Genomic DNA, 5,173 nt, shown 5'->3' on the forward strand with positions numbered 1-5,173 from the left:
TCTCCATTGGGGCTCTTCTTCTTTTTCCCTTTCCAATAGTCAATCTGTCGATCTTACCTTCGCCGTAGTCAATCATCTTCCCTGGCAATTTATTCTCGGTCTCCCATTCTTTGTTGCCACTAATTTTGTTGCCAATTTTTCAGAGAATTACCTCGTCAATCGCCACGGCCCAGTGCAACTCAAATCGCAACTCCAGTCTCTTCTCATATCTTCGTCATCTACAATCAACACACTCACCGCCGAAGAAAGACAAGAGCTCCAACAACGAGTGGATGAAGCATTACAGGCTGTCGAATATCCTGAAATCGTCGATCAACTCTCACCCCTTCTCTTGGAATTTCACGACATCTGGGCCTCCATGCGACCAAGCAAGTGCAAAGTCCTACCACATGTCATTGAACTCTCCTCAACGCGCCCGATTGTCGAACGCCCTCGTCGTTTCTCCGCCGAACAGGTTGAAATTATCAAGAAAGAAGTCGAAATCATGGAAAAAGACGGAATCATCAGGCCATCCTGTTCGCCGTACGCTACGGAAGTCGTCCTGACGCGGAAGAAGAATGGACTCTGGCGCTTTTGTGTTGATTACCGCCAACTCAATAAGGTTACTACATCCGACAAGTACCCGATCCCCCGGATCGCAAGTCTTCTAAATTCTATCCGCGGCAGTAACGTCTTTTGTGCCTTAGATCTTCGTGCTGGGTATTGGAACATTTGCATGGAGCCACGTTGTACCCCGTTTACCGCCTTCCGCACCCCTACAGGTCTTTATGAATTCGTGGTCATGCCTTTCGGCTTAAAGAACGCACCAGCCACATTTCAGCGTGTCATGGATTTCATCCTCCAAGACTTGTTTCCGAAAGGCGTCCTCGTCTACCTGGATGACATCTTGATCCACGGCACCTCCGTCGACGAAGTTTGCAGCACTCTTCGAATTGTTTTGCAACGTTTTCGCCATTTTGGGCTTCGGATGAACATCGTCAAGTCCCAGTTCTTCCATAAATCCCTTCTATATCTAGGTCATATCCTCGCCCATGGCACCATCCGACCAAATCCAAAGAAAGTCGAAGTCCTTTCGCACATCCGCCCACCGACTTCAGTCCCAGAAGTTCGCAAAGTCCTCGGCCTGCTAAGTTATTTCCGCCAGTACATTCCAGCCTTTTCTCACTTTGCCCACCATCTATCAGATCTTTTCAAGTCCAAAGTCGTATTTGAATGGACACCCAACCATCAGTTTGCCCTCGAATTCTGCGCACATCAGTTAGCGACTTCAGTTCTTGTTCTTCCACTTGAAGATGACGATTTCGTTCTCGAGACCGATGCTTCAGACTACGCTGTTGGTGCCATTCTCTCAGTCCGTCGTGATGAAAAGCTCATTCCAGTTGAATTCGCCTCTTGCACCTTAAAAGCTGCTGAACTCCGTTGGCCAACACGAGAAAAAGAGGGCTATGCCATCTTTTGGGCCCTCAACCATTTCGATCATTATCTACGCGGCCGTCACTTTGATCTCTTCACCGATCACCAGTCTCTGCTGTACATGTCGAAGAACAACACCGGAAAACTCGCTCGCTGGTCCTGTCGCTTGGCGGAGTACAATTTCACCCTTCGTCATAAGCCTGGCAAGGAAATGGATCATGTCGATTTCTTTTCACGTTTTATTGTTGATGATTATGACCTTCTTGCCGACAGAATGACCTATCTCCCCTCGGTTCCTTCTTCAATCCCATGTCAACTTTCACCCTCGCAGCTTAGCGCAAATGTCATTGAAATAAGCAACGCTTCACCACCGACACCATCCCTCATTGTTCCAACGCCATTCCCCTCATTTGACGAAATCGTTACCGCACAACGATCCTATGTGCCCAGACCAACTGGCAAGCAATTCTCCACGCGAAACGAGATCATCTTCTACAACCATGGCCTGCTGTGGATCCCACCAGCACTTCGTTCACAGGTTATCGCCGCGTGTCATATTGTTCCACCCTTCCGTCATGCGGGGCATGTGAAAACAGCTAAGACTATTTTGAAAAGTTGTAACTGGCCTAACTTACATCGTGATGTTGCTTCTTTTGTCAGCTCTTGTTTATCTTGTCAACGCTTACGCCCACGAATCGAGCAATATCAAGGCCAGTTCATCCATCAGCCGCCAACAACTTCATTGTTCGAGCAAGTCCATATCGATCACTGGGGCCCTTGTCTTTGGGTCCGCAATCAACCTTACGTTCTCACAATGATCGATCGTCTCAGCCGTTGGTGCGAATGCGTAGTTGTCAAAGATGCAAAGGCCGAAACGACTGCGCGTACGTTTTTGGAGCACTGGGTTTGCCGCTACGGAGTACCCAAGACTGTTGTTTCTGACAAAGGACCCGCATTTTGGTCCGATGTCTTCGATCGGTTGTCCAAGTTGTTAGGTTTCACTCATTTGCGTACCACGTCCCAACATCCCGAAGGCAACAGCTTGATCGAGACATTTCATCGTACCCTAAAGAAGGGCATCGCCTCCATTCATATCGAGAATAAAGACATTCCCTTTTCCACTGCAGTTCAACTGGCCGTCTACGCCTATCGCTCTACAATCCACTTAACCTTGGGCGACTCTCCTGCGTTTATCACCTTGTATTGATCTCCGACCCCCAGTCGAGAATGATTGGCGTTTCCTACGACATGCTGACGACGTTCAGCGGGCTAAGGTCATATCCGAAATCCGATTGCAACAGATTGAACGTGCTCATGCCCAGTTTCTCTACTTGTCCAAGCTTGATCAGCCGGGTCGAACGCACGATTTATTTGAGTTGAATGACATTGTCCTGGTTTCCTTATCCGACAAGGAATTTGCTGCCGCGTCCCGAGTTGAGGGCGACCGCAAAATTGCCCCAAAGTTCAGTCTGCCCGCCCGCGTAATCCATGTTTCGCAGAATGGCAAGTCCGCAATTGTCCGACACTTTGGCTCAGGTCGTACACAAGAAGTCCACATCCAAAATGTCCGTTTCATTACGCTCCCATCATGCCCTATTCTCCGGCAGCAGTGGCAATCAATCGCAACCCAACATGTGGAAAGCACCATCAGTGATCCGGCCAAGAGAGCACAATACTTAGAAGCTTTCTGGACGAGCATTACAGATGCTCAAGAGCCGATCCAACAACGCTTCAAGCGACGCCAGAGTAGGCAACGAGGGCTTGAAGGGGACGATAATCTGATATTCGACATTTTTGCAAGCCTCATGGGCCTACATATGCGTTTGCCTTCATCATAACAGCAAAAAAGCCAGGTGCTGGGATTCGAACTCGCCCCCTTTCGGTCCTACGATCCACGTTCCTACCCCTGCGACAACAGTCAGTTTCTTTCTATCAATTTGGCTGGTAATCCGCTCGAGTTCCAAAAATATCTTGTCCTGTTGTTTTGCCTTTTTCTGTCCCATTTTGGGTGCACCATTTCATTTTTAAATTCAGTCAACCTTCTGGCACAGACTTAACCCCCCCTGTCTTCAACCTCTATTCCGTCGAACCAACCTTCCTCCCAACCTTCGGGAATGAACCCTCTCTACGCCGCCATCATGGTTTTCCTCGCCGGCACACGCCTCGTCTGCCTGGCGTCCTCTTTTTCAGGATGGATCCGCATCGCTCGCACCTTAATTTATTGGGGATCTTACTTAGCCCTCTTCGTATTGTTTTACCTTTCATACACTTGTCCCTCATGTCTCCTCTCTTCTTCTTTCAGTGGTTTCCCCCCTCTCAAGCGCGTTTAGGAGCCGTTTTCCCCTTGGTTCCGTTAGTCCTTGAGGCTCCATTCGGGAGTCTTTCCCGTTTCCTCCCTCATTCCTGTCCCTGTCGCTGTCAGTTGGCGCTGTCTTGTTGGTTTGTTGCGGCCTACAATTCACACCTGACATATTAAAATTGTACAATGTTAATGTTGGACCAAATCAGGTCAAATATTTGAATATATACTTAGGTCGTACTGGGATTTGAACCCAAGTTGCTAGATTCAGAGTCTAAAGTGTTAACCACTACGACCATACAACCAATATCTCTTTCGAATCAGCTCCATCAACCTCCAAAATATCCTTAAATCGATCCCGAACCACATTAAATTTTGCATGCCTAAACCATGTTAATTTATGCATGCCTAAATCAATCCTTATGTTAATTTATGCATGCCTCTTTATTTATACATGCCAACCTTGTTAAATTATGCACCTGACAAATTAAAATTATACAATGTTAATGTTGGACCAAATCAGATCAAATATTTGAATATATATTAGATTGTACTGGGATTTGGCTAGATTCAGAGTCTAGAGTGCTAACCACTACACCATACAACCAATATCTCTTTCGAATCAGCTCCATCAACCTCCAAAAACATCCTTAAATCGATCCAAACCACATTAAATTTTGCATGTCTAAATCAATCTCAACCATGTTAATTTATGCATGCCTAAATCAATACAAAACCTTGCTAAATTATGCACCTGACACATTAAAATTGTACAATGTTAATGTTGGACCAAATCAGGTCAAATTATTTGAATATATATTAGGTCGTACTGGGATTTGAACCCAGGTCGCTAGATTCAGAGTCTAGAGTGCTAACCACTACACCATACAACCAATATCTCTTTCGAATCAGCTCCATCAACCTCCAAAACATCCTTAAATCGATCCCAAACCACATTAAATTTTGCATGCCTAAATCAATCTCAACCATGTTAATTTATGCATGCCTAAATCAATACCAAACCTTGTTAAATTATGCACCTGACATATTAAAAATTATACAATGTTAATGTTGGACCAAATCAGGTCAAATATTTGAATATATTAGGTCATATTGGGATTTAAACCCAAGTTGCTAGATTCAGAGTCTAGAGTGTTAACCACTACACCATACAACCAATATCTCTTTCGAATCAGCTCCATCAACCTCCAAAATATCCTTAAATCGATCCCGAACCACATTAAATTTTGCATGCCTAAACCATGTTAATTTATACATGCCTAAATCAATCCTTATGTGGTCCGTTAAAGGCAGGCTTCGCTGCCTTGGTTCGAGTTGGGAACGGCGGTGTCACTGTTCATTTTGTTAAGGTTCACGAGGGGGTTTGTTAACAGGTGAGGAAAAACATTCAGACAGATTTTGGGACGACCCATGGAACAGAAAACTTGGGTGAGGAAACAG

At 45.7% G+C, this 5,173-nt stretch overlaps 2 non-coding genes across 2 annotated transcripts; both read right to left on the bottom strand.

Moving 5' to 3' along the window:
- Nucleotides 1-4,533: 4,533 nt before the first annotated feature.
- On the bottom strand, nt 4,534-4,605 carry Trnaq-cug (transfer RNA glutamine (anticodon CUG)). The gene has a single exon. It is a non-coding gene; the product is annotated as a tRNA-Gln (tRNA).
- A 212-nt stretch (nt 4,606-4,817) lies between these two features.
- Trnaq-cug (transfer RNA glutamine (anticodon CUG)) lies at nt 4,818-4,889 on the bottom strand. Its single transcript has one exon. It is a non-coding gene; the product is annotated as a tRNA-Gln (tRNA).
- Nucleotides 4,890-5,173: the final 284 nt, after the last annotated feature.

The sequence above is a fragment of the Condylostylus longicornis genome, unplaced genomic scaffold (genome assembly GCF_029603195.1).
Source record: "Condylostylus longicornis isolate FDR11 unplaced genomic scaffold, ASM2960319v2 ptg000653l, whole genome shotgun sequence".
NCBI classification, from domain to species: domain Eukaryota; kingdom Metazoa; phylum Arthropoda; class Insecta; order Diptera; family Dolichopodidae; genus Condylostylus; species Condylostylus longicornis.